Below are 12,195 nucleotides of genomic sequence, written 5' to 3'. Positions count from 1 at the left end.
ATCTCCAAAACATACACAAACCCTTTCCTTTTTCGGCCGCAAGATAGAAGGTGAAATCCAAGATCAAACCAAGCCAAACCCGGGTAGATCCTTGATATACAAGCGTAATACAAGAATAAAGATTGACAAACAAGCCAAGCCGTAACCTAGGAACATCATAAAGGTATGTTCTTTACGTTAAAGGTTACATTTTTGTGAACGGTTTGCTATGAAACTTGACCCTAGAGTAGATTGGGTATATATGCTTCATAAAAATGCAAACTTGATGATTAAAATGAACTCCATAGACCTATGGTTATGTACGGCTCATATATGAGCCCTAGATCTAGCCTAGAACGTTTTTAATCTATAAAGGTCCAAACTTTATGCCTAAAACGAATTAGATCTAGATGATGGAATAGAGACGGGTGTAAAATGGTTGGTATGAATAGAAAGGGTAGTTAAAGTTCTGGTTATAAACCATAAAACAGTTAACAGGGATGGGTAAAAATGATTAAGATAGAAAGATGAGCTGAACACACCTAACCTAAAGGATCTCGACCAAGACAAGGGGTTCTCAGCCACCTTATGGGGTTCTTGGCCAACCCGTTTTTTCGGCCAGGGTTGGACTTCGGTCAACACGAGGTCTCGGTCAAACCTGAGTTCTCGGCCAAGAACATAGGTTCTCGGTCAGGAATGGGGTTCTCGGCCAACTCGCGGGTTCTATGTTGGGAGTTCCCGGCCACCCAGTTTGTGCTTGGACCTGAACCCAGCTGAATCCATAAACTGTGATGGACCGTTGGACCTGACTTAGCTCAATCCACAGGCTTAAGCCCATGTGCTATTTAAAATAAATAACAAGCCCAACTTAGATGATGCATAGGTTAACTAAATAACCCAACTTAATCAAGTAACGGTTAATTAACTAACTATATATATTTAACAGTTAGCCGAGCCCAGTTAAAGAAAGGAATTACGATATACGGCGAGCGCAACAGGATCCAGGTGAGTTTCTAGCCCCATTTCCTTGTTATGTTTTCGGGGCTGTGTGCATACTCGATGTGATAGTTAATACACTTACCTTAAATGGTAAGTATATGCCATGTATGATTTATATGTTATTTATGTATATCTTGAATGTGAATGAAAGCTTGTTGGTACGTGAACGATATTCGGATATTGCACGTATTGACAAGGGAGGTATTATATGAAAGATGAATGTGTATGATATATATATATATATATATATATATATATGTATATATATATATTACAACATACGATTATGTATAAATGACTAAAGAAAGAATATGTATGGTACGTGTATGTATAGACAGTATGTACGAAGATGAAGAAGTAAGGGATCAGACCCTAATAATATCTTAGATAGAGAAGTAAAAAGGGATCAGACCCTAATAATATCTGAGATAGACAAAGGAAAGAGGGATCAGACCCTAATAATATCTGAGATAGAATGAACAGTAATTATATAGTATGAAAATAATAAAGTATTATGTATGACATTATGTAATGAAAGTAAAAGAGTAAAGTAATTATTATGTATCTTCGGATGCGTAATTGAAGGTAAGTAGAGGTATTGTATGATGTATGATTAACTAGAACTCACTCAGCGTAGCTGACCTTTAGTATGCACGCAAGTGGGTAGAATGAGACAACTGGCTTGAGTGGGAACACATGGCAGAAGAATAAAAGCTTGGCATCTGAAGACCTGTTATGTTTTACCAGTTATGGTTTGATTTTGAAAGACAAGAGGAATGTTTTACGACATGTTTATGATTGATATGTGATGTTTTATGAAAGATTTATATTCCGCGTAAAGTTTTAATTAACTCTGATATTTAGAACTGTGTTTATGAGTAAATCCAACGTCCAAATGTGAGGCACCGGTAACGGGGCCTTACAATATATATATATATATATTAAAAAAAAGCTAAAACCATGACAATCATAAACGTATATCATATATATGTATTGCGAGTCATGAAAGAGTGTCATGAGAGTGTCATAAAACATGACATGCAGGTGCATGTCATTTTCATTTATGGCTGGGCTATCATCGACACGCATTTGTGTGTCATATGTACCCTGTAATGAAACGCAATGCGTGTCGTTAAAGGTGTTTTTTTTTCTAGTAGTGTTACCAAAGTTCAATCATAGAACAATGGTGTTCTCACCCTAGTAATGGTATACACTTTGTTGTAAGCCTTATGGAAATACCCCTCTAACCACCCAAAACATAATCTAAAATTCATCTTAAACCGACTTGGTATTTTAGTACTAACTACAATTCTACTTATTTATATTATTATTTACGGGTTTCTAACTTTAAAGCAATAATTAGGGTTATTGGATTTAATGCTTTAAACTTTCACCCTTAGGCAGTTAGGCTGACATATTCTTAACTAATGAAATGTTACACACTACTCCCAACTTTCACCTCATTTGTTCATCACTTTCTCACTAACTGAACACTAACGACGTTAGTGTTCATGCTAACGTGAACATTTTTTTAATTGAGCTGGCATGCTTATATCATATGTGGCCCGGGTCACACCCTTTCATCCATTTCCCCTCAAAATCATACAACTTCGTTTATGAAGTCATGGTAAAACTTTATTGATTAACATTTTCATTACCCAAAATTAGGTATAAGACTCATTTCAAAAACGACTTAAGAACTAAATACTCAAATACATGTTTGCCGAGTCTATGTTTTTAAAGTTAACCCTAGACCCGCTCGAGTACACTATACACAAATACTGAATTACATCTCCCGTTATCTAACCCCAAATAACCCAAATGTTTTGGGTTTAAATTTTCCTATCAATTTGAGGTTTTTCTGCCATCCTTGTTTAGGCGAGTGTTGACAGATTCCTTGTCAAGGAAAGGAGCATGTATGTTTGGAATAGATTCTATTTTCAAGAGAGTTGAATAAGCACTCTCTCATTGAAATGTTCCATACATCTGCCGTTCGTCCAAAACCATCTCGCATAAAACTATAACCAATATCTTTTTTATCTGAAACCACGTGCATCTAACACGCCGTTTACTAGTATCAATGTTTACTAGTAACAGGCTGTCACAGTTACAAACGAAAAACAACCACCTTGCAGAAAATTCATTTTAGTACATATTCAAGGTTCCATAAAGTTACACATGCATAACATAGTTTTTCATGATATTATTCATGTAACGAGTACTGTAAAACGAACCTTGTATCTAAGGTAATATCTACATTCACTTAAGTGAGTTGGCAATGTCAATCACAAATCGATACTTGACATCTTTCTTGATTAACCTCTCAAGAGCCTCGTTTGCATACTGAATCGGGATTACCTCTATGTTCGGGTAGATCTCATGCTTTGCACAGTAGTCCAACATTTCTTGTGTTTGTTTTGTGCCACCAGTAATACTACCAGCAATAGTTTTCATGCCTGTAGATTCAATTGCATATGTTATTATAAACATCATCATTTATGATTCTTGGTCATAGTGCTGTAAGTAAAGGCATGATTTTATGCCACGATACGCACCTAACACGAAATTCGCATATTTGATTTTTGTCTAAACATGTCCGGGTCAAACCTACGAATGCGTTTGGGTTGACCAGTTTAACTCGTTTAATATTTGTATTTCTATCAAATGTTGTTTTATGTCATAGTTTAAAATTGTTGGGTATTTTATATTAGAGTTTAAAAACTGAAAGAGAATCTGACATTAAGTTTTATAGCTTAAACCTACATTTTAATATCTATGCATATATATTGTTATAAATTAATAATTTTAGAGAATATAGAAAATATATATAAAAATATCCAGGTAAACGGGTCATGCTGATTTGTGTCGTGTTCGGGTCAACATGTCTAAGACAATTTTCAGGGTTGACCCACTAACATGGCCCGTTTACCACCCCTGGGTACAACTCACTACTTAGTACTTACCTATATTAAGGCTTGCAGGATGAAACTTCACTTCACTCGGAAACCCGACCAGCGAAAACACACCGCCACTTTTCAACAACGACAAATACTGATCAAACGGGATATCCCCAGAAGCGGTATTAATTATAAAATCGAGTGATTTCTCCAATGCCTGCAGTAAAAACACCAACTTATTAAACTAATCGGATCTAAACGCATTACAAACGAGTTATACTTGTCCACCTTCATTTCCTCATTGTCACTTGAGATAACAAACTTATCAGCATTTAACACATTCAACGCCTCATCTTTCTTTGACAAAGTCGTACTGAAAACCGTCACGTGTAACCCAAACGACTTCCCAAACTTAACCGCCACCCACCAAGCCCAATAACTCCTAAACTCTTACCGGGCCTGTTCATCTTATGGTCCACCATAGGTGTCCAAACACTTATTCCAGCACATAATAAAGGAGCTGCAGAAGCTAAAGGGTAGTTTTCTGGTATTTTGTAACAATATCTGCAGGGTTGATAGAATGGATTTAAACCGTGTTTCAAAACTAAAACGTTTCAAAACTAAAACGTTTGATAAACGAACTTACCGTTCGTGAACGACGATGTAGGATGAATATCCACCTTTGGTTACCGTGCCATCGGTGTCGATACCATCAAATGTTAATACCGCGCCTTTTGAGCATTGGACTTCAAGACCATCATCACAATATTCACACTCTCTACATGAGTTTACGTATGTGCCTACACCAATGTGGTCCCCGGTTTTAAAACGTTTAACATTTGAACCGACGGCTTGGACGGTTCCAACAATCTCATGACTGTACATGAAATGATAACAAAATTATTTATCTTCAAAATGTATAAACGCAGCTTGCAGTAGACAGGTGGCATAACATTCAAGAGGGTTAAAGGGAGATTAAACGATCTTTACATACACGAACGTGGTTTTCTTGTTAGAGTTCATTTGTTAAAAAAAATGAACCTGCCCGTAAATAGTATATATGAAAAGGTTTCGAACATAAACAAAACTGAACATGGATGAACTAAAATAAACAACCATAACTAAGCAAATATCAGTTACAGGTAAATGTTAACAATATACTTTTGGGCCTAAAAAATAATAAAACTAGACTAAAGTGTAATTGGTGATATATTTAGTTAGATAAAACCAGATTAAATTGTAATGTGCCTAAAAACTTTAAAAGAATACATAAACAAAAATAAAAGAACAAACTTAAACAAAAGTAAACAAACAAACATAGACGAATTTAAATGAATGAGCATAAACGAGCGTCCACAAAAATAAAACAAACATGTTCATTCATTTGACTAAATGAACAAAAAACCTTCTTCATGTTCATGCGTTTATATCATATCAGAAAACAACCCATTCGAAGGTTACTAAAATTTAGTTATGAGTTTATGAAAATATGTCAAAGTATTTGTAAATACCCGGGTACTAAAGGATATTTGGAGTGTCCTTGAACGTTTCGGGTCCACGCAACATCCGCATAACAAATTCCACAGTGGGTGATGGTTATTGAAATATCATCGGGGCCGACATCCCTGCAGTTAAATGTTGTTGAAGATGAGTGAAACTTTCAGCTATTTACCTGAAATTGACTGGAAAGTAGAAGCAGACCTGCGGTTGAACTTGTAAGGCGAGAGAAAACCCGATGGGTCCCGTGCGGCCCACCCGAGGCAGTTCTCGTTACCAGCATTGGAAGTCATAGTGAGCGATAAAAAGCTGAGTTTAAGATTTAATCCCTGCAAATTAAAGTTAATTTCTTAAACATAAACAGTCTGGTTCTAGTGAATTCAAAATTATACCAACTTTTTTTGAAGAATTTAATCACAAACTAATAACTTAATATAGAGCCAAGATGCTTGTTAGCATAATCATATGGTATGTGTTTCAAAAACATATACTAATAATTTAACAAATTCCCATTTTGCAGGTTCCATTTTATGTCGATCGACCATAGGGTGTGAATATATGGCACAAAACGAACCTAACATGAAATTTGTGTGTTTGGATTTAGTCTGAACAGGTTTGTGTCAGTTTCGGGTTGAACCCACGAACATGTTTATCTAAACGGGCCGTGTTCGTCTTACCCGGAGGGTTCATGGGTTGACCTGTTTAACCCTTTATTTACTTTGATAGAAAATGTGTTCAGTGTACTATTTGGGTGTTCATTTACTTTTATAGAAAATGGGTTCGTGTTCAAACTTAGTAGCAATGTGTTCAATTATATTTACTTTTTATCTAAACGGGCCATGTTCGTGTCAACCAGTGAATATATGTGTCATGTTCAGGTTCATGTCGTGTTTGGGATCGTGTAAAATTTCCAGTCCGTGCCGGGTTCAATCCGTATATATGACCCATTTAGCAGTCCTAACCATATAATAAGTTTCTTCCCACTATATAAGGAAATGAAAAGGACCACATGGTATTTACTTACACGGTTATATATCTATCGCATATAACTTTAAAAGTTAGCTAATACGCTAGGAAATTATCATAAAAAGGGCCTATTTCAGACAGCCTATGGTTTTCTGTTTGGCCATAAACAAGATAAATATACAAATATAAAGCATCCATCATCAATAGGTTGAAATAAGCCTTTAAAAAGATACAGATTTTTAAATGATACAACAAAGTAGAACCAATTGTACTTTTAGCAGATATTCATAGGGTATATTATTATTGAAACTAAACTGTTTTGAATAACCAGTTTTAACCAATAAGATCTGTAATTTCAACACCCTCAAAACAAGGGTTGTTAAAATAGCTCGTAGATCGAAACTCATTTGAAAAAACTATCTAGAAATCAGCTTGGTTAGGAACATTTACTAACCAAGCCGAGCTCAGTGGTTCGACTCGAATTATTTTATTCTTAATTTATTGTGCATATATATATATATATATATTTGTGTGGTGAATATTAATTATATTATGACTAGTTTACTAAGATTATATATTTTAAATATTTACTGTTGCTCACTTGCCAGTACCAATTCAAGATTTTTTAAATAGCTTGTGGCTTGAAACTTGGTCGTACTTGGATTGGTTCATTTTACAAACTAAGTTGCGCTCGGTTCAGCTCATCTAACGGCTCGGTTGTAAAGCACAAAACTAGTTATGAAAACACAATGTGCAGATAATAACAATTTCAACAAGCAAATCCCAAACACCATGAGATTAAAAAAATCCCATCTATGATCAAATATAATTAGTGCATGATTGATTTAAAATCAGTATCCACTAATAAATCGACTGATTGATCTATGCATGTTCTAAAGTAGAGTTAATCGTTGAAGAAACAAATCAAATAAACATGCTGAAAACAGTAAAAGTAAATAATCAAACGATATAAATAAAAAACAAAAAATAAGATATGGTTCGATTATACCTAGATTCGAGGACGAGATTGATAGAGATGATGTTCTGTTCAACGGCCAAGTGAATGATAGGCGGTTTTTATGTGCGCGTGTCAATCACTGTGTGTGTTTTTTAATAAAAGATAACAAACAAACAACAATCCATCCGTCACGCCTACCGTCATCACCCAATAAAGTCAACTCGTATATATTTACCATTTCAAATATTCAGATAAAGATATTTTCATTTTTAATCCACATATTGCTCAAATTAGGTAAAAATACATAATATTTATATCGGGATAATACCCCAACGAAGATAGCTATCATTTGATTGATTATTGTAAGTAGATTTATGATTAGGAGGTTTTTAGGTGCTTTTGGATAGGTATCATTTGATTGATTATTGTAAGTAGATTTATGATTAGGAGGTTTTTAGGTGCTTTTGGAGGGGCATATTGAACATTTTGCATCTCTAAAAAGCAAAAAAACATTTTAAAGAAGCAATCTCAAACATCCCCTTAACCTGAAATTATGATTGAGTCTCATCAAACCCAGATACTACTTAGGGTGTGTTTGGGATTCCTTATTTAAGGTGAAAAGAGCTTTTTGTTATAAGTTGAAAAGGTCTTGTGACTATTTAATAAAGAGTTTAAAAAAAAATGTTTGGATTAATATAAGTCAATAAGTTATTTTTTAAAAAGGGTGGAAAGACTATTTTAAACCTATAAGGAGATAAGTTATAATATCCCAACTTATTCAAAACTCATTTTTTAGCCTTATCAATAAGGAGAAACTTATAAGAACTTATTAGTTCTCAAACACATGGAAAAAAAAGGACTTTTTCATCTTCATAAGTGATAAGGAGAGGAAAATAAGGAATCCCAAACATGCCCTTAAATGAACTATAACATCTCATTTATTTGTGAAACATTTTCATCATCAAAATTGGTCTCACCAAACCCGGATAGCCATTAAACCAGCTATAACATCTCATTTATTTTTAAACCCCTTAATCATCAAACAATAATCATCGCGGGTCTTGAGTTTCATCAAACCTGGATAGCTTTTAAACGAGTTATAGAATTTTATTTATTTGTGAAAAATTTTCATCATCAAACCTAATTAATTGATCTCCTCTACATATCCTCTGTCGTCGGTGTATCATCTCCATCACTGATTAACTTCTGATTATCACCCACCATCGTCAACCTCACCTCTGAGACATCAACCACCATCGTCACCTACATCAACCTCTTATTTTTGGATTTCTCAAGAATTGCGAAATGAACACCAGTTAATCGTCATATGTACAGATTTGGTTTCCTCTTACATGCTCTTTTATTTATAAAACTCTATCCGGGTCAACCTGTTTTCATCTTCATCACTCTTACCATCACCACCACTACCACCATACCAAGCTTGATTCTAGGCCTAAAACGGTTGTTACTAGTGACATATCAGTAACTTATATGTCATCTTACATTTATAAAAGCATACAAATTTAGTTTCTGATATTAATGCTCTACAATATAAGCCCGACTTAAAATTAAATTAAAATCCAAAAATATGTATACGTAGTAAAGTCTTCACCTCAGGCTGTGGGTAATGGCTCGCGAAGGAAGGGGCGCGGTCCAGGTGGCGGGTAAGGTGGCTCGCGAACACCACTACACCCATCAAGTGGTCAGGGGCGCGGACGACCTCCGTGGTCCGGACCACGGGGCTTGGTCAAATTTTGAGCAAGGGTTGAGCAAGGGGCTTGGTCAAACAATTGGGGGTGGGCAATCAAGCCCCACTACACCCTATGGGGCTTGGTTGAGAGGCTTTATCCAGTGCCATGTCATCACCTACGTGTCGGGTTTTGATTGGATCATTTGGGGCTCAACCAAGCCCCATTACCCTTAGCCTAAGAAAGTCAAATAACATGAACTTTTTACTTCTGGAAATTTGCTGAGTCCCAATTAAAAAAGAGAATTCAATTCTGTGATCTCCAAAATCAAGCAATTCTTAAAATGTCCTCGATCGATACCGTAACCATATAACATATTGTATTGAAAGTAACTGTAATGAAATCAATAAAACTAGGTATCAAGTATCATAGCGAATTTTATGTTAAAGTATCAGTACATGTATTTTAATACGGTATCTGCTTTGGTACCACTTTGTTATTTGTTTATTTGTTTTTCGTCTATTTCAAATCTCCTCTGAACTTGTTATCGGTATTAGTACGCGTATCAAATAAGATGAATCCGTCTGGGTACCGGTACGCGTTGGGTACCAAAGTCACTAAATTGGTATGGGTACCGGTAGGGTACTAAATTCAATAAACTATAATACCACAATCAAAACATAATACCGAAACCAAAAATAAAACCATAATATCAAATGGGTTCCAAGTACCGAAATATCAGTATCCAAATGGGTACCGAGTTCCGAAATACCCATATCCAAAAAGGGTACCAAGTTCCGAAAAACCAGCTTGAAGATACGCACGGGTTAGACTTTCCAATAGAACTTTAGATATTCCAGACATGTCCCCAATATTGTAATACCCGTACCTGTAAGTGTCAAATACCGAATTTCTCAAATCTTGGTACCGATTTGATACGAATATGCGGGTGAGGGTACATGTATAGATATAGGTACATGTATGAAACAGGTGCGGGTATTCGGGAAAAAATCTCATCCCTATCTCAAACTATGCGTTAAAACTAGTTTGATAAGTAAACCGTGCATGAAGACTAGTTTGATAACCAAATTATGCGTGAAGACATAGTTTGTAACCAACAAACTATGTGTCCCTTAGGGGTGTGCATGGGTCGGTTTGAGGCGGTTTTTGGTCAAACCCATAACCATACCGATATGTCTGTTAATGAATAACCATAAGCATAACCGACCCGTTATGGCGGTTTCGATTAATCGTTTTTGAAGGTCATTGCAAGTCAGTTATGGGTCGTTTAACCGTAACCAAAACAACGTAATTCGGCCTAAAAGACTGGTACCAAATATTTAAAAAACCGACATAACATAATTGAACAAATATATAATCCATAATATTAATACCAAATATTTTTTTTTAAAAAAAAGGCATTATATAATCTAACAACGAAATTTAAGTTAATTAAATAACAAACGTTGAATCTAAAACATCAAAATGATATAATCCGACAATATGTTTTTTGAAAGCAAATCCCAAACATATTTAAACATATTGTTGGTTAAATAAATGGGTCGGTTCGGTTTTGGTGGGTTTGGAATTATCTTTAACCAAAACCGACCCGCATTCGATGGTTTTAAAAAATCCATTAACCGGTACCACCGGTTATGATGGTTATCGGCTATAATTGGTTCGGTTATGCGGTTTTGGTTCGGTTACCCGGTATGACGGTTAACTTGATCACCCCTAATGTCCCTAGCTACATCCAACTTTTTTTCTTTCTCGTTTTGTGTTGTGAAGTTTTAACTTTAAATTTTATATTATTATAATTAGTTATACTCATTTTTTGTTTTTCTTTAATGACTTTTAATATATAAAGTTCTATAATTTCGAATATATCGTTGAGACGTGCTTATTTTTATCTATGTATTGACACAAATTTTACTAAAAAATGAGCCGTGTCAAATACATATATATATATCGAAATGTTCAATAAATGTTTTATACAATTTGACTTGGCTCGGTTTTAAATAAAATTGTGTCAATACGTACATAAAAATAAGCACGTCTCAATAATATATTTAAAATTTTATTAGACTTTATACATTAAAAGTAATTAAAATACAAGTGAAATTAATTATGTTGTAGGTATTTGATAACTATCCAAATAGGTAGACTTAGTATCTGGTTTAGATTGGATCGTGTCTGGGAGTTGTGAGACCAAAAGCACGTCATTTGCTACTTACTAGCCACGGATTTCTATCAAGAACTTGTAACAAGCCCTCCTCGATATAAACAAAAAATAACCAACTTGTTTCATATTTATTGATTTAAGTCCATATTCATTGCAAGGCCCAATAATGGCAAGGACAGGAGAAGATGGGTTTGTGGCAGGGTTTGGATTAGGGCCGTCCAAACCGCTCGTCGCTCGAACTCGCTCGTCGCTCGCTCGGAAAATGCTCGCTCGTTTTTTCGCTCGATTGAAAACGAGCCGCTCTGCTCGGTTCGGTTTGTAAACGAGCCAAACAACGAGCAAAGGTCTGCTCGGTTCGGTTTGGCTCGAATAGTTTTAATTTATTTTATATATAATTATATATGCACAAATATATAAATATATACACAAAATACATAAATATAAGCTTACAATTATTTTTACCCCTTAAAATTTTTCATATTTCGTCAATTTTATAGTTTTCTTTGTTCGCTTCAAGTTTTTACGATACTAGAAGTTTGTTTACATGATCATTATATCTCATTTCAAACTTATTTTCAATAAAAATTTACAATCTATTACAAGTTTATCTAAAAACTATTAATTTATTTATAAAATATATTATTTACAACCTTCAAATTTGTTTCTTAATGAAAATTTTTAAGTGAAAAATAAATAAATAATGCTCGAAATCGCTCGATGTTCGATCGAAAAATGCTCGATTCGAATTTGGCTCGTTTCGGTTTTCGCTCGGTTCGAATTTCAGCCATTTGGTTCGGTTCGGTTGTAAACGAGCCAAGCAACGAGCAAGCCTTCGCTCGATTCGGCTCGGCTCGGCTCGTGAACAGCCCTAGTTTGGATTACATGGGTATTGACTAGTAGACAGTGGACTAGAAGGAAACCCACCCCCTTGATTTTCCACTTGAATATATTCCTAGGAAGGTTATCTTCTATTTTTCCAAATTTATTTACCTTTAAAGGAACTGAATTGTTTTGAACTATGGTAATATG

At 35.0% G+C, this 12,195-nt stretch overlaps 1 pseudogene across 1 annotated transcript; it reads right to left on the bottom strand.

The window, feature by feature from the left end:
• Positions 1-3,086: 3,086 nt before the first annotated feature.
• LOC143634904 (putative cinnamyl alcohol dehydrogenase 1) lies at positions 3,087-5,781 on the bottom strand (annotated as a pseudogene). The gene is made up of 6 exons (XR_013153954.1): positions 5,577-5,781; positions 5,387-5,500; positions 4,522-4,752; positions 4,164-4,439; positions 3,942-4,092; positions 3,087-3,434 (listed from the first exon to the last, which is right to left on the bottom strand). The product of XR_013153954.1 is annotated as a putative cinnamyl alcohol dehydrogenase 1 (transcript).
• Positions 5,782-12,195: the final 6,414 nt, after the last annotated feature.

The sequence above is a fragment of the Bidens hawaiensis genome, unplaced genomic scaffold, assembly GCF_021521415.1.
Source record: "Bidens hawaiensis isolate Kalapana, Puna unplaced genomic scaffold, B.hawaiensis_p1.1 tig00007270_1, whole genome shotgun sequence".
NCBI classification, from domain to species: domain Eukaryota; kingdom Viridiplantae; phylum Streptophyta; class Magnoliopsida; order Asterales; family Asteraceae; genus Bidens; species Bidens hawaiensis.
The sequence above is the reverse complement of the archived record's forward strand: the minus strand, read 5'-3'. Positions and strand labels throughout refer to the sequence as shown.